Source organism: Pseudophryne corroboree, chromosome 6 (assembly GCF_028390025.1).
Source record: "Pseudophryne corroboree isolate aPseCor3 chromosome 6, aPseCor3.hap2, whole genome shotgun sequence".
In the NCBI taxonomy this organism is placed as follows: Eukaryota; Metazoa; Chordata; class Amphibia; order Anura; family Myobatrachidae; genus Pseudophryne; species Pseudophryne corroboree.
Genome location: NC_086449.1, coordinates 635,183,162 through 635,201,697, shown reverse-complemented (window position 1 = coordinate 635,201,697; position 18,536 = coordinate 635,183,162). Strand labels below are relative to the sequence as shown.

General features: G+C 43.3%; 1 pseudogene; it reads left to right on the top strand.

Annotated features, from left to right (window-relative positions):
- The first annotated feature begins 3,181 nt into the window (after positions 1–3,181).
- On the top strand, positions 3,182–3,299 carry LOC134937664 (5S ribosomal RNA; annotated as a pseudogene).
- The last annotated feature ends 15,237 nt before the right edge of the window (positions 3,300–18,536 follow it).

Genomic DNA, 18,536 nt, shown 5'->3' with positions numbered 1-18,536 from the left:
GCTTATTCCGTGTGGCGTAATGTGAATTTTGGCTCATTCTGTGGGAATTTTGGCTCATTCAGTGTGGCATAATGTGAATTTTGGCTAATTCCGTGTGGAATAATTTGTAAAGGGGTCCTACTATTGTGGTGCATAATGTGTATTTGGTGTGGTACACTACACTTATGTACACGCCCCCTTTTGAGTGTCCATGCCCCCTTTTGATTGGCCATGCCCCTTTTTCCAGAGCATGCACGCCTTCGGTGCGTGCATAATTACAACCTTCACCTTTCCATACCCCCACTTCAAAATTTGCACTTCGACCACTGGATAGGTCCATATATATTTGCACACTGACACAAGTTTCCTAATTTTGGCTCTGTAAGCTGCCATAATGGAGTGGAAATGAAACAATGGAGATGCACCTAAAGTGCAGACTTTCAGCTTTCATCGAAGAAAATATTGTATGAAACGTTTAGGAATTGCAGACATTTTCATACACAGTCCCCTGTTTTCAGGGGCACAAATGTAAATAGACAATTGAACATAATCAAAAATAAAAAAAATTCATTTTGTGGAGAATCTTTTGCAGGCAATGACTGCCCGATACACAAAAAGAAATGAATAACCTGCGCTATAGGAAAAATAGTGTCCAATACTCCAAATATTTTCCACAATATGTACAATAATAACACTGAACCAATTAATTCTAATTATCACAGCTGATACTCTCAGAGTCTTCTCACTGCTGCTGCAAATCTCCTGTTCGCAGATCTCTCTATCTTCATTAATATCGGGGCATAAGAAATGAATGGCTAACACTTACATTGCATTTCTGAACCGCATGCACATCAAGGTTTCTTTCAATCAATCTGTCACACCACGACTCATTTCATATAAAATGACTCACTTTTAATTTCTATCTCATGTTCCTCAAAAGGTATCTTTTCTTCAGGCGTGATGTATGATATCAAGTAGCTTTAATAACACCATAAAATGTCAGCCACAATGAAAAATATATCGACAGTGCTTCCAAAAGTAAAAAGACAGGACTGTCCGAGGTTTAAGAGGTGCGGCAAACGTCCGTGTGCCCGCCCGCTGCAGTCGGCGGCCATCTGCGGCTGTAAGATGATTCTCAGCAAGCCAGCTTCTCTCTTCATTTCTTTTTGTGTATAGTGTATTATATAAGGACTAAGGTGTGTGCCTTATTTGAATCGACCAGCAGCTGTTAAGGAATAGGGAAGGAGCGATATCTAATGACTGCCTGATGCCCGGGACCCATGAACATAACCAAATGCCAGGTTTCCTCCTTTATTATGCTTTGCCAGGCCTTTACTGTAGCTGTCTTCAGTGGTATGTTTATGGGCATTTCTGTCTTTTTTGGTTTTGTCTTTAGCAAGTGAAATGCATGCTCCATCGGGGTGGAGATCAGGTGACTGACTCGGCCATTGCAGAATATTCCACTTTTTGGCCTTAGAAAACTCCTGGGTGGCTGTCACAGTATGTTTTTTTGTCATTGTCCATCTGTATTGTGAAGCGCCATACAATCTACTTTGATAAAATTGGCTGAAGCTGAGCAGACAGTATATCTCTATACACTTCAGAATTCATCTGGCTGCTTCTGTCTTTTGTCACATCATCAGTAAACACTAGTGACCCAGTGCCATTGAAGCCAGGGCAGCACGGATGGTGTAATGGTTAGCATTACTGCTGCACAGCACTGTGGTCATGGATTTGATTCCCACCATGGACCTGTGTGGAGTTTGCCAGTGTAACAACAGGGTGGCACGAGGAGGATGCCCTGGGGCACCCACACACAGGAGAGAACATCATATACAGTGTGGTGTTGGAAATGATGTGTCTGCAGGTGTTGAGGTTGCAGAGTTATATACAGTATGCACTCAAAATATGAACATCCCAGTTACTTAACCAGTGGTGTTGGTTTATTAATAGATAGCAGGAACAGCTGTACTCACTGTTACATGTACACTGGTGATGATGCAGAGCTTGAGCAGAGTGGGGTTTCATGCGGCTCATCAGCCGGTGAGTGTATACTGCAAATGGGTAATGGTGTAAGAACACTGGAAAATTCCAGGAAAACGCAGGTCACTCAAAGGAGCTAAGCTATGTCCCCCACCACATCACTCTACACAGTCATACAGTAAATCTTGGGATAGGTCATGAAGACTCTCTGGAGGACAGGAAGATTGGAGTCTGCACAGTAGGGCACTTCTCTTTCAACAGGGGGCCCTGTGGCATAATGTGAGCTGGGTGCACTGTGTAGTATAATGTGAACTGGGGTTACTACAGTGTGTTGATTGCATTTGTGGTCCTGGGTATAGTTACACATTACATTTGTTAAGAACAATGTCAGCATATCTTATTTACAATTTTAATGGTTAGGGGCCCCCACAAGTTAGTTGACCTGGGACCTCCACAAACATTAATCCAGCCCTAGATAAGCAGATAATAATGTAATCCAAATAATAAAAAAAGCCCTAGACAATTTTCAGTGGTTGTTCCCTTATCAGACTATCTTGGCAAATACTTAAAGCCACCGGGGAGGGTTAGGGTTAGGCTGCGGGGAGGGAGGGTTAGGGTTAGGACCCTTTTCCCTCCGACTACCTTGCGGGTAATATTGCACCATTTACCGACCTAACCCCGGCAGTGTAATTCTATTCTATTTTTTCACATACTATTTTTTCACTTGTTAATTTAAACACGGCTGTGCAGTTTATTTCATCCAATTTAATTGATATAATTTAATCATTTGATGTAATTCATTGTTTGATAGGAATTACAAGATATGTATATCAGTAGATAAGTGGATCCTTTTGTGACCTGGAATCAGCAACATTGACAAAGTATCTTTTTCCTTCTGGGCTCAATCACGGAGCACTGGCAACATTGCTGTTACATTTTAAAGCCTGATATTATGTTCCTTGCATTCATGTGAAGAACTCATCACTTTCTATCATTTGTTAATGTCTGTGCATATTAAGAATCCTAGTTTTGACATTATTCATAAATTGATCTGACAGGCACTATCATCTGCTTTCATCCTCTATATCTCGTGGACTCTCACCATTGATTCAGGGTTTCTCCCTGTCTAACATTGGCAGCAGATCCATCTTTTTCTTTCCACTATACATTTAGTGAACTCTCATCAGTGATTCCAGAGCCCTTGCCTTCATCCGCAATCCTCTACTATCATACCACACTGTAAACGCCCGAAACCGTCCGATCTTGGAAGCTAATCAGTGTCGGGCTGGGTCAGTACTCTAGTGGGTGACCATTGAGGAATACCCGGTGTGTAGAGCTCACATTGGTCCGTTACGCCCTGAGTCTAACGCTGACAGCAGATTCACACTGCTATCTTTTTCTTATCTGCTCTATCCCCTGCTCAAATAGTGTGAAAATTATCATTTTATTATCATTTGATCTTGCACGGTTATAGGGCCAACCAGTTTAGGCAGCCCCAGTATTAATTGGAGGCGTTATATTTGATTTATTATTTTCATGGCATTCTTACTAGATTTATGCAATCGGGACCGATTATGCTAATTCCAGCATTGACTTGTTACTAATTGAACATTTATTTACTTATATTATTAGTTTATGTTACTGAGGATCAACATAATTTTTGTTATCCTAATTTCAGTATATATTGGATTGTTACCTTACTTGATGACTATACATCCTTTTATTCCATGATGCTAATAAAAGTTATATTTTATACTTAGATTTTTCCGTATTTGATTCATGTAATATCTACATTATCATTTAAAAGTAAAGAGTGCGCCCACAAAAGAGTCTCTTTTTTCTCTTCACTGTTTTTGTTAGCAGCCCCATTGACTCTGGGTGCACCGCCAAATCATAACTGAAAACGTAGCATTTTCTATAACTATTAAATTTGGCTGATTTGATCTATTTTACCATATTCTATACACCGGTGCGGTATTTATCCAAATACAAAGACTTAAAGCCACCGGGGAGGGTTAGGGTTAGGCTGCGGGGAGGGAGGGTTAGGGTTAGGCTGCGGCGAGGGTTAGGGTTAGGCACTAAAGGGGTGGGGTTAGGGTTAGGCACCACCGGGGAGGGTTAGGGTTAGCCTTAGGCACTAAGAAGGGGGAGTTATGGTTAGGCACGGAGGGGGGAAGGTTAGGGTTAGGTTGCGGGGAGGGAGGCTTAGGATCAGGCTGCGGAGAGGGAGGGTCAGGGGGCTAGACAGGGATGGTTACACTACTTACCTACCAGGTGTTGGGATTATGTGCCGGGTTCCCTATACCATCCTGTGCCCAGCAGCTTAACTGTGTGACTGCATATGGGGTCACAGCATAGGCCTTAATGTAACCATTATGACTCTTGCTGCTACACTATGGCCTCGATGGGGGGGGGGGGGGGGGGGGGGGGGTTTTGCTCCCAGAGTGAATCACTTTTATATCCTGCTTTTCTATTTCAGCAATACGGGACTATCCACAATGCACAGATAGCTTAATTCATTTTCACAACACATTTCTATCGCATGTAAATTCAGTCTTTAAAGAAATCCATCTTCAAGAGCAGGCACGGTTTGATAAGTTGATTAACATTTCGGTCAGAGCACCAGAAAAATCACTTCTGAGGAGTGAATGCAGATGGCAGGATGCTCTGCTGGTAAAACCACGGAATAATCAATACCCAAATAGAGCTACACAGAGGTCTCCAGGCTAATGCTCTCTGCATGACATATGTACTACCAGCATGAAGTGATGAGGACATTCTGAAGGTTACTTACAAATGCTATCACAATCCTTGCACATTTTTCAACTGAGAAAATCTTCTAGTCATAAGACAATATTGCTATTTGGAGGTGAATAGCACCATTGCTAGCTTGCATGGTTCACAGAAATATTAGACATTTAAATTTGCTGCCATGCATTTTAGAATTTAGAGACAATGGGGGTGATTCAGACCTGATCGTAGATGAGCTAAATTCATCACATCTACGATCAGCTTCTGTGACATGCGGGGGGACGCCCAGCACAGGGCTAGTCCGCTCCGCATGTCAGGCCCTACCCCGTCGTACAAGTACAAAAGCATCACACAGCGGGAATGCTTTTGTACTGTAGGAGTAGCTCCCAGCCAGAGCAGCTCCTTCGCGCTGGCAGGGAGCTACTCGTCGCTGCTTGGGCCGCAGCCTGCCCCCCTTCCCGACGGTCCAGGCATGCCTGCGTTGCCCGGACCGCATCCCCTAAATGGTGGCCAAACGAGCCGGCCCACCCCCTCCTGCCCAGCGAACCCCTGTGCCTGTTTATAATAATAGTGTATTTACAACCATAGGCAAACACAGGGGGGTTTCCAGTAACCTGGTAACTCCCCCTTCCCCTGGCCAGTGTCTCAAATCACGATAGCAGAGTATATAAATCTAGAGATGTATTCTTCATATGCAAAGTAAAGATTCTCTCTCTTCTCTTCTGGAAAATATACTATAAACTATCTACTGTATAGTGTTAATTATTAATACTGTATTACGTATAGTACACTATCCACTGTACTGTATAAGGAGACCAATGTGTTCATATATGTCAAGGGCCAGTGCTAGGTTCTTCTGATGCTTTCCCAAACTGGCTCCACTGCTCAATAGTGTGAGGGACTTGGATTGTTCAATGGTGCCCATATTCCAGAAAAAAAACCCAAGCCTTACTACAATATCAAATGGCTTACTGCAATAGCTGGCCCTGTATATGTCTGATGTATTACACAGAGCCGTAACTAGACATTTTGGTGCCCTGTGCCAGAAAGAAAATTGGTCCTCCCCCCCCCCCCCCATGAATAAAATAGGGGCAGTGGCTTCATCGGGACGGTGCATGGTCCCAAAATAACACCTATTCATATTACGACGCACAGTATTCTCCATTATTCAAATTACGTCACACAGTTGTGCCAGTTATATACATTATTCCAGACAGAGCCCCTTTTACACATTATTCCGGACAGAGACCCCCTTTTACACATTACGCTAGACAGAGTCCCCTTTTAAACATTAAGCCAGGCAGAGTCCCCTTTTACACATTACTCCATTTACACAATACGCCTGGGGAGGGTGTGTGTGTGTGTGTGTGTGTGTGTGTGTGTGTGTGTGTGTGTGTGTGTGTGTGTGTGTGTATGCTAGGTTATACTTACATTTCTCTGTAGTAGCAGCTTCCACCAGCCTTCTGCCGACTAAACACTGCAGCTCTTCAGATGCTGTGGACACAGAAGGGGAAGCTGGTAGGGGCGGAGTGTACCGAGGGACGGGAACCTGCAGTGCTGCCTGGCTACCTATGTGTGAAGTAGTCGAGCGCTGCAGCTACCTAGCGGTGTTTGGAGAAAGGAGAACACTGCATTTCAGCATTAATACCATCTATGAAACATGGTGGTGGTGGTGGTGGTATCATGGTTTGGGCCTGTTTTGCTGCATCTGGCCCAGGATGACTTGCCATCATTGATGGGACAATGAATTCTAAATTATGCCAGAACATTAAAGGAAAATGTCAGGACACCTGTCCATGAACTGTATGTCAAAAGAACGTGGGTCATGCAGCAAGAAAGTACACAAGTCATTCGACCAAAGAATGGTTAAAGAGGAATAAGTTTAAAGTTTTGGAATGGCCAAGTCAAAATCCTGATCTTAATCTAATCGAAATGTTGTGGAAGGACCTGAAGTGAGCAGTTCATGAGAGGAAACCCACCAACATACAGTAACAGAGCTGAAGCTGCTTTGTAAGGAGGAATTGGGTAAAATTCCACCAAGCCGATGTTCAGGATTAATCAACAATTACCGGAAACGTTTACATGCAGTTATTGCTGCACAAGAGGGTCATACCAGATACTGAAATCAAAGGTTCACATACTTTTGCCACTCACAGATATGTGATATTTTCCTCAATTAAAAAAATGAGCAAATCTAATTTGTTTGTCTCATTTATTTGTTTGATTTGGTTCTCTTTATCTACCTTTAGAGGGTCATTCAGACCAGATCGCACGCTGCCTTTCTTCGCAGCCGTGCGATCGGGTCTGTACTGTGCATGCGTAAGGGCCGCAATGCGCAGTCGCGTCGACCGCCAGCAACGGCCATCCCCTGGCAGCGATGAAAAGAATGAAGAACGCATTTGCAGCGGCGAACGCAAGAAGATTGACAGGAAGAGGCCGTCCAGGGGTGTCAACTCACCGTTTTCTGGGGGTGTCCTGGAAAACGCAGGGAGGGTTCCTGACGTCAGCTACAGCAAGGATCATCGCTGAGTAAGTCTTGAGCTTTTTGCTCGTGCAGCTCTCTGCACAGCCGAACGCACCCCTGCAAAGCTCTAACCCCATCCCCTGTAGGCGGCGATTACCTGGTCGCAGCAGTGCAAAAAATAGCCTGCGTGCGACCAGGTCGGAATCAGGCCCTTAGAACTTTAAAGCACTGCTATATTTTATTTATTTATTTATATATGAATATATTTGTAGGATATATATATATATATATATATATACTTGTAAGATCGGAACTCCACATACTGGGCCTGATGCCCTTACATACTCATAGGGATAAACAGCATACTTCAGATGCGACACTCACAGACTTATAACATGCATCACAATGTAGTGTTTAGCCAACGTTTCAGTGATATTTCTTTTTCGTCAATGTTAACCCTGGAGTATGCTATGCTGTGAGTGTGTATACTATATATATAGAATAGGTATGTGGTCGGCACTCCCAGTATTATAATACAAAGTGCCCGGATGCCCTCAAAAGGGCACTCACAGATCTAACAGTCAAAGGATAATAATAATAATACCACCTCAGGTGTAAAATTGAGAAGTGTACTCAGTGTACTATTGAGAAGATTTTACAGGCTTAGTTGTTCTTTCCTCGGGACCATATATTATAAATAACCATGTTTACCTGCAACATGTGGTCCTGAGGAAAGGACAATTAATAACATCATAGGGGCTGATGTTACGAGGTCTGAAGGCATGGAACTAGCTGCCTTCAGTAGTGAAGTTATCAGACAGATAACCAGTTGTATACAGGTTATAAGCAGTGAGTGTGGTATTCAAAATGCAGAGGATTCCAGCTAGGCATCTATGATATGTAAGTTGTTGTTAATTCAAAGTATGTTCATTTCTGTTGTTCATTAAATGTAATGTAATCATACTTCACTACTGTGCGTCCCCTTTTTTATATTCTTGTGCAGATACTTTTGTTACATTGAGGAATGGAGAGATGCTGCGTGAAAGATCATTCTACTAACATGCATATTGGATTAACTCTGTGCATATATAATATGGAGATCAAACACAAACATACTGTATTTATCCCATAAATGTTATAATGTTGGCAGCTGTCACAACAGAGGCCACAGAGATATCCAATGGAGGAGTAGGAATGGCGGCAGCAATGACAGTTGAACTCACCAGCAGCAGAACTGAGATGGTTTCAGTAGATGCCCCAAACCACCCTGTTCTTGGTGTAATGACTCCTCAGCACTAACATGTCATTTCCCACTGATGTGCCACATGTATCACTGTGTAAGATGATGTTGATGTGCAGCACGGCCAACACCAACTGCCGCCCGCATGCCACATTTGAATTCTCCATGGCATATACCCCCAGGGCACAGCAATATCACTGGCATTTCTTAAGGTTAAGCTGTTGGTGGTGCATGAGAAAGAGCCTCCCAAGAGAGATCACATTTGCACACTAGAATTTGCTGCCAGCGATTCACCAGTGACCCGATCTCAGCGCACAATCACAACTGTGTTTTTTCTCCCATTTTTTTTTTTTACATTCCCCCACGTATAGTGATAGTCACCAGCTACAATGAGCCAAAATGAGTTAGCCCAGCTGTTTGGAAATGGAGGAACAAACCATAACGTCAGTGAGGCATGGCTATGGTCAGGACACTGAAGACCATTCAGTGGTAGACCATCATCAGGAAGAGGAACAGCTTGACCATTATCTGAGCCATCATCTGCACAAGGAAGAGCTGGCCCATCATCAGGAAAAATGTCAGCATCATCGGAAAGAGAAAGAGCTGGCCCATCATCAGGAAGACTGGCACCATCATCGGAAAGAGAAAGAGCTGGACCATCATCAGGAAGAATGGCACCATCATCGGAAAGAGAAAGAGCTGGACCATCATCAGAAAGAGCAAGAAATGAGCCCACTGCCAGTAAAAATCAGGCAGCTGCACTAATGGTGCACTCCTGAGGCTGGAGGACATCCTTATGCCCATTTTGCCCAGTAAACAGCAAAAGTATATAGCGGTAAGCTTGTTCTTTTTTTTCTCTCTCTTTGTTTTAAGTTCACATATTTTTTTAAGATTATATATATAAGATGCAGCTTCAAACATTGTTTGTTTTCAGAACAATAAATAAGAACATAATTGATACATTTGTCTTTACACATTTACACTTACAGAACATACAGTACAATATTACAATCCCTGCTTTTTCCCTTATCTGAGGTGACACACGCAAATCAGAACTGGCAAGATTACAGCTGACTTTTTTTGTGCAGGCCCTTTGTGGGACTGCACAAGGGGACTGATTCATGTTAGCAAGTAAAGCAAAGAAGCAAGCAACTGGGATAAACCATGTTGCACTGCAGGTGGGACAGATGTAACATGTTCAGACAGATGTAGATTTGGGTGGGGTGTGTTCAAACTGAAATCTAAATTGCAGTGTAAAAATAAAGGTGTCTAACATTTGTGGGCTACATGCAAACGCTACTAGTATTTACCCTGCACAGAAAAAAATATAACCTGGTGACACCCCCCAAAACAAACGACATTGGGCAGCCACCTCATGGGTGTGTTGGAAGAGCTGCTAAGCTGCGAATTACTTTTTAAAATGTTGACAGTTACATCCAACTCATTGATAACTTAAGTACCTGGAGATTTAAACCCAGGTGCTGGTTACTACAGCTAATAATATTATAAACCTGACTCTGGCTGTATAACGGCTGAGCCCTCTCTCTCTGTCTCATCGACATTTCCTGTCCGAATGCACTGTCCTCTTTTATTTCATATAGAAATTGCTACTTTAGCAGCTTCCATGGGTTTTTCTGATAGATGGGCGGGATGTAATGCCGCCTGAGTTCGGCGGCTGTGCAGGATGCCGGTCGAACTCAGACTTTTTTAAATGGGCATTCACTTACAAGGCACCATGCCTTGTGAGTGATCGCCCATTTAAAAAAACGTCCAAGTTCAGCTGGCATCCCGCATGGCCGATCTCATGTGTTTGGTAGCTATATTTCTTTGTAGCAAATCAGAGGCTTAATTACCTGCCAACATACTGCGGGGGTGCATGGGAAATGTTTCCCCCCCAATGGTCTAATCGGCATAACAATTAAATATGTAATGCCGATAAAATAATACTACACCTGGGTTATTCTCGAATTTACCTCTGTTTTACCACCTACCTCCCCATCTATGTCTTTGTGCTGAATGCTTGTGTGTATGATTGAGGCTGCTTTAGTTGCTCTTGTTCTATTTATCCCTGTGGTTTTGACTTATGTTATATATAATTTCAGGTGGATTTGATAATAAATTGGAATAGGTTTATGTTTTCTGGGCTTCTGAATCCCCATGGCTAATGACTTTATTTCGTTCCCACAGGCTCAGTTGGTGCGGGCGGTTTCGCTGTTGGGTTGACCAGTTTTGATGGTATTTGGGTGTATTGGAGATTTAGTTTAGTTGTGTGTGTTAGGTATGGTGGTTGTGTGTCAGATTAGGTCTTGCTGTGGTAGTAAGGAATGGTAATATGGTTCTTAAAGTTCAGTTTAGGCTTATTAGGGGAGCAGTGCACACTACAATGTAGGCCAATTGTATTGTCCGGGAAATGGCTACACCACCTGAATGGGTGGGTGTTATGGTAAGTGGGGAGCTAAATACCAATATTTGGCTTTGTATGCATGCTTGTTGTTCTGTCCGTACTTTAATGCCGCCACCAATTTAAATTATTACTTGTCAATAAAACTTGACATAATTGTAACGCCAGCACTGTTGTCCATGTTTTATTTATATGTAAATCATTTAAAATTGTCAGGTTACTCATTGTGACATTTTAGGTGCAACAGCACAAATATACCGCTAGCGAGTTTATTTGTATGAAATCAGTCACTAGCATTGTCCATAAGCGCCCTTCCAAATTCATGCTGACTCTCAGGCTACAATTTTTGATAACCCTCTGCCTAGCATCAATTGCCTACTAGATATTCTAGATATTGCTAGATTCCATTATCTTTTCTCACTGAGATTTCTTCTGAGAGCACATTATTGTCAGGCACAGCCGCACTTGAACTTTTCTAACCCCTCCCCCCCCTCCATAATTTTTTCCATACATGCTTCATGGGGAAGGAGCATGACAAAATTGATCCCAGAGAAAGCCCATGGTATGGTGCCCCTTCCCACATTTGGTTTTAGTTAGATAGATAGATAGATAGATAGATAGATAGATAGATAGATAGATAGATAGATAGATAGATTATACACACACATTTATAGAAAACTATGCCCTTAACTTGAGAGCTCGCTGTTATTCAGTTACAATACACTTTGTTAAATGACACATTTTAATATACTGCCATAGCCAGGATTCAAACCTATAACCTGTTTCATTCCAGTCAAACACCCATTTTTTTTTACAAAGAACAAGTAAAGCTTTAGGTATTAGAGACAGAAGGGGTCGGGGTAGGAGCAGAGCCGGCCTTAGCTACAGGCAGGCTAGGCATTTGCCTAGGGCATTCAAGCATGTCTAGGGGCATCCAAGCATGTCCCTGCAGTATCTCATGCTGGGAGGGACAGTCTGCAAACTAACTGTTACTTTCCAAATGTATTCAATCAGTACTTGTATACACTGCTGTTTACATTTGTCAAATAGAATGCACACTGTCCCTTAAACTCCCTCCGACATGCTTGAATACCCCTGACTTGTGAGACCTTAGACAGCAGAAACTTGGTAACTGCAATTCCTGAACCTGTGACATTTTCACTGATTATATAAGGTTATTACTGGATGGCTCCTTATGATACCACATGTGTATTTTGGAAGACTGCTTCACATAAATCTGACACCTATACTGCTTGTGCACAAGGGGGAGAGGGACCCTGCCATCCTGTGTGTATCCCTTATCCCTGTGCAAACCCCAGGTGTCCGCAGGGACATAATATGTGCAGTGTTCTCCCCACTCTTTATTTCCTAGCCAGTCCATGCCGTAAAATTCCCCTGCTATCCAGTACTGTAACATAGTCAGTAAGTTGCGTTGCACTATTTCTATATGAAACGTCAGTGTAGCGTGACTTTCAGACACGTCAGACTGGAGGGCAGAGCATGTCGCTCCCACAGTATAAAATAAAGGGCATGCAGTTGGCAGGAGTAACAGAAACAAGCAAACACACTGAATAGTGAAGAGAATGGACAGTTGCTACATTGTGGCAGTATCTGGACATTGCTGCTATCTGTTTCCAATGAGCAAGCGAAAATAAAGGGTGAGGCTTGCAAAGGACTGCATACCCTTTGAGGTCACATCCCTTGTAACGGTGCCCCTTTAAAGGGTGCAAGTGCAAGCATGCACGCACCCACCCATCCTGCCACCCCCATCTCACAAAATGCAGTCACAGATCCAGGGATCCAGGGAGCTGTATGGGCGCACACACTGACTGCCAGCACGCCAGCAAGCAAAAGTAAGTTTTAATTGAAAAGAGCTACTAGCATTACTAATGTGGGGCATATGTGTAAGGCGCATTACTCTGTGGAAATATGTGTATTATGGGCATTACTAATGTGGTTCATGTGTGTAAGGTGCATTACTGTGTGGAATTATGTGTGTTATGGGCATTACTAATGTGGGGCATATGTGTAAGGTGCATTACTGTGTGGAATTATGTGTATTATGGGCATTATTAATGTGGGCCATATGTGTAAGGTGCATTACTGTGTGGAATTATGTGTGTTATGGGCATTACTAATGTGGGGCATATGTGTAAGGTGCATTACTATGTGGAAATATGTGTATTATGGGCATTACTAATGTGGTTCATATGTGTAAGGTGCATTACTATGTGGAATTCTGTGTATTATGGGCATTATTAATGTGGGCCATATGTGTAAGGTGCATTACTGTGTGGAATTATGTGTGTTATGGGCATTACTAACGTGGGGCAAATGTGTAAGGTGCATTACTGTGTGGAATTATGTGTATTATGGACATTACTAATGTGGTTCATATGTGTAAGGTGCATTACTGTGTGGAATTATGTGTATTATGGGCATTATTAATGTGGGCCATATGTGTAAGGTGCATTACTGTGTGGAATTATGTGTGTTATGGGCATTACTAATGTGGGGCATATGTGTAAGGCGCATTACTGTGTGGAAATATGTGTATTATGGACATTACTAATGTGGTTCATATGTGTAAGGTGCATTACTGTGTGGAATTATGTGTATTATGGGCATTATTAATGTGGGCCATATGTGTAAGGTGCATTACTGTGTGGAATTATGTGTGTTATGGGCATTACTAATGTGGGGCATATGTGTAAGGTGCATTACTGTGTGGAATTATGTGTATTATGGACATTACTGTGTGCATTATGCAGGGTTGAACTGGCCCACAAGGTAACCCCCCCAGTGGGACTCACGGCCTGAGTGTTGCTGGGTCAGATGCAGAACTAGCGGCGGTGCTAGGGGGCACCAGACACATTTTTGCCTAGGGCATCAAATTGGCTAGGAGACAGCGGTGATCAGGAGTTGACGGGCTTCAAAAGGAGGGGAAAGTGCAATTGAATTCCCCCCTATATTTCTATCAATTTTAACACATAATTACAGATTTTTAGCTGAATATGAGTGAACAAATTAGTGTGTGTGTGTGTGTGTGGGGGGGGGGGGGGGGGCGCGGCCACTTCTGTATTAGCCTATTAATCAGGCCCTGCCTACCCTGCAGTGCAATGTGCGGTGGCACACTATGCACACACCTGGCTCTGGTATTACATACACTGCATTATGTATAAGGCAGACTATAGCTTGTTAAGAGCTAATTATGTCCCTTCATGGGACTGGCCACACTTGCACTATAATCATGCCTTTGAATACCTGCCTCTAGAAATTATGAGTTTGACCATGACACCCACATATACATTTCAAGATGCATCCAGCTGTGCAATAGAGAAATATTTACCACGTTGACATCAGACTTACAGTGCATCCGGAAAGTATTCACAGCGCTTCACTTTTTCCACATTTTGTTACAGCCTTATTCCAAAATGCAATAAATATTTTTTTTCCCTCAAAATTCTACACACAATACCCCATAATGACAACGTGAATTTTTTGTTGTTGAGATTTTTGCAAATTTATTAAAAAATTAAAAACTATATAAGTATTCACAGTCTTTGCTCAATACTTTGTTGATGCACCTTTGGCAGCAATTACAGCCTCAAGTCTTTTTGAATATAATCCCACAAGCTTGGCACAAGTATCTTTGGGCAGTTTCGCCCATTCCCCTTTGCAGCACCTCTCAAGCTCCATCAGGTTGGATGGGAAGTGTCGGTGCACAGCTATTTTCAGATCTCTCCAGAGATGTTTTATCGGATTCAAGTCTGGGCTTTGGCTGGGCCACTCAAGGACATTCACAAATTTGTCCTGAAGCCACTCCTTTGATATCTTGGCTGTGTGCTTAGTGTTGTTGTCCTGCTGAAAGATGAACCGTCACACCAGTCTGAGGTCAAGAACGCTCTCGTCAAGAACTAGTCTCCCAGTTCCTGCTGCTGAAAAACATCCCCACAGCATGATGCTGCCACCACCATGCTTCACTGTAGGGATGGTATTGGCCTGGTGATGAGCGGTGCCTGGTTTCCTCCAAACATGACCCCTGGCATTCACACCAAAGAGTTCAATCTTTGTCTCATCAGACCATAGAATTTTGTTTCTCATGGTTTGAGAGTCCTTCAGGTGCATTTTGGCAAACTCCAGGTGGGCTGCCATGTGCTTTTTACTAAGGAATGGCTTCCGTTTGGCCACTCTACCATACAGGCCTGATCGGTGGATTGCTGCAGAGATTGTTGTCCTTCTGGAAGGTTCTCCTCTCTCCATAGAGGAATGCTGTAGCTCTGACAGAGTGACTATCAGGTTCTTGGTCACCTCCCTGACTAGGGCCTTTCTCCCCCGACCGCTCAGTTTAGACGTCCGGCCAGCTCCAGGAAGAGTCCCGGTGGTTCCGAACTTTTTCCATTTACAGATGATGGAGGCCACTGTGCTCATTGAAACCTTCAAAGCAGCAGATATTTTTCTGTACCCTTCCCCAGATTTGTGCCTCAAGACAATCCTGTCTCGGTGGTCTACAGACAATTCCTTTAACTTCATGCTTGGTTTGTGCTCGGACATGCACTGTCAAGTGTGGGCCCTTATATAGACAGGTGTGTACCTTTCCAAATCATGTCCAATCAACTGAAATTACCACAGGTGGACTCCAATTAACTGTAGGAACATCTCAAGGATGATCAGTGGAAACAGGATGCACCTGATCTCAATTTTGAGCTTCATGGCAAAGGCATGGCAGTAACTAGGTAGGGGGGAAGGGGGGCTAAGGGGGCATGTGACCTTGGCGCAGGATACGAGGGGGTGCCAAGATGATCAGTTTGATCCCCTTAACACCCCCTCCCTATGCGTTGTGGTCCCTTAGAGCCGAAGACGCCCAAGCTCCAGACTCTAAGAGTGCCGTGGCCGCATTGCTGTGATGAAACTGAAAATAAACTACAGCTCCCAGCAGCCCTTGCTGCGGGAGCTGTAGTTTACTCTCAGTTTCTTCTATTTAGTCGCGTGTAGTGCCTGCCCTGGCAGAGCCTGATGAAGAGGGGGCACAGGACACAAGTTGACTCCCCAGCCTCCCCCCTGCTGCCTTTAATCCTCGAAGCACTGCACTACTATAGTGCACTGCAGAGCTGGAAAAGAAGAGGCAGCCTGAGGTCCGAAAAGGGGGTGGAGCTACATGGCACTGTACTGTACACAGTGCCAGGCCAGCCAGCAGCATCATTGGGAGAGATGAGAGCTCACTATCCAGGAGCAGAAGAGTCTAAATAGTGAGTGTAAGGGAAGGGGCACTGTATGTGTGTGTGACTACCATATGTGTGTGTCTCTATGAATGTGTGCATGTGTGTGACTGTATGTGATTAGGTGTGTGACTACATATCTGTATGTATGCTTGTGTGTCACTGTATGTATGTATATATGTGTGACTCTATATATGTATGTATACAGGTGTGTGACTATATGTATATATGTGAGTGAGTGAGTGAATGTATGCATGCATGTATATATTTAGGGGTGTGTGACAGTATGCATGTACAGTATATAGGTGTGTGATTGTACATATGTTTCAAGGTGTGGGTTATTATTTCCTTTATTTCTTCATCCCTAGCCCAAATAAATGTCTAGCTATCCCCTTGATAAAAAGCTTTACAGCAGCTACCAAACACACACACACACACACACACACACACACACACACACACTTACAATGGGGGGGGGGGCGTCACTTACTGTCTTGACCCGCGAGTCACAAATCCTAGTTTTGGCCCTGAAAAAAATAAATAAAACTTTTTCGCATTGTCATTATGAAGTATTGGGGGTCATTCCGAGTTGATCACACGCTGCCAATTTTCGCTGCGCTGCGATCAGGTCTCTACTGCGTATGCACCGCAATGCACACGCGCATCGTACGGGTACAATGCGGATCGTTGCTGAGCTATGGATTTAACGAAGAATCCATTCACACAGCCGATCGCAAGGAGATTGACAGAAAGAGGGCGTTCATGGGTGGCAACAGACCTTTTCTGGAAGTGGTAGGGAAAACGCAGGCGTGTCCGGGCATTTGGAGGGCGGGGGTGTGACGTCAATTCCGGCACCAAAAAGACTGAAGTGATCACTAGGGCTGAGTAAGTTCAGACCTACTCTGAAACTGCACAAAATGTTTTTGCAGAGCTCGGTTGCACAGGCGTTCGCACACTTGCAAAGCGAATATACACTCCCCCGTGGGCAGCGACTATGCGTTTGCACGGCTGCTAAAAACAGCTAGCGTGCGATCAACTCGGAATGACCCCCATTGTGTGTAGAATTTTGAGGGGAAGAATACATTTATTCCATTATGGAATAAGGCTGTAACATAAAAAAATGTTAGCGACACAGATAGCGACGGCTTTGGCAAATTGCTGCAGCACTCCATCATGACATTCCACAGCTACATTTTTGACAATATTTTACTTGTTGCCAGTGCTACTGTTATGTAAAAAGTACAATTGTATCCCTTGCGCATAACGCAATGGAAAATTGAGTTGTTCTGTATGCAATATATATGCGGATTGCACTTTTTACAGGAAACCTGCTTGAGTTGTACTTACACAATTATCATCTGGAAATATTATGCATTATTTATTATGAAATATGCTTATTTTTTGAGCAGTAACTATCAAATGTTTACTTGGCTATTTACATTTAGCCTTTTTCATTTGAGGAGGTATGTTTTACTCATAAGAACCCAAAGCAAATAATAAGTAGAATATCGGCCTGGGCTTAATTTCAGAGAGGTACCACAGGAAGTATCCTTATATATCCTATTACAGTGCATTTAATTTGTAATGGTAAACTGCTTGATGTCAGGGCCAAAAGCTAATAGGAATTTTTCCTCTCCGGCACTGCACACAAAATTACACTTGATAGGAATTCAAGATTTCTACAAACTCTTTTCAAACTTGCAGCCACGTGGATACCAGCATGTCTGGTTTACTAAAGAGATTTAATATATGTCTGGCCAAGGAGAACATTTGGTGTAAAAGGATACAAAGCCCAAACCTTAAATTGTTTCATATTGTCATAACAAAAAGGATATGCCAGTACATACAAACACACACGCAAAGTTTGGTTTAAGTTTGTTTTAGCCCCCAGTGGGAGGTTAGCAATTCTGAATCAGGCGGGAGGCAACAAGTTTGGAATGAAAAAGAAATACAAGGTATAAATATAATAGTTCTTTAGTTCTAATATTCTGGTATACTCCATAGAAAAAAAATCTATGTAAAAAAAATTATTACTAATAATAACTAGAGATGAGTGGGTTCGGTTCGGCGAGATCCGAACCCTCCCGAACTTCACGTGGTTTACACGGGTCCGAGGCATCCTCGGTTCTTCCCGCCTAACACGCAAAACCCGAACGGGGGAAAACGTCATCATCCCGCAGTCGGATTCTCACGAGATTCGCATTCCATATAAAGAGCCGCGCGTCGCCGCCATTTTCACTCGTGCATTGTCGATTGAGCGGAGAGGACGTGGCTACGTTCTCTGCCTGAAAAGCTCAATATCTGTGCTCAGTGTTCTGCATTGTGGGGACCAGTATATAGTAGTACAGTGCTGCATTGTGGTGACCACCAGTATATAGTAGTACAGTACAGTTGTCCATTGCTGTATCTTGCAGCTCCGTGTCAGACTCAGTTCTATTCTCCAGATCAGTGCTCAATATCTGTGCTGCATTGTGGGGACCAGTATATAGTAGTACAGTG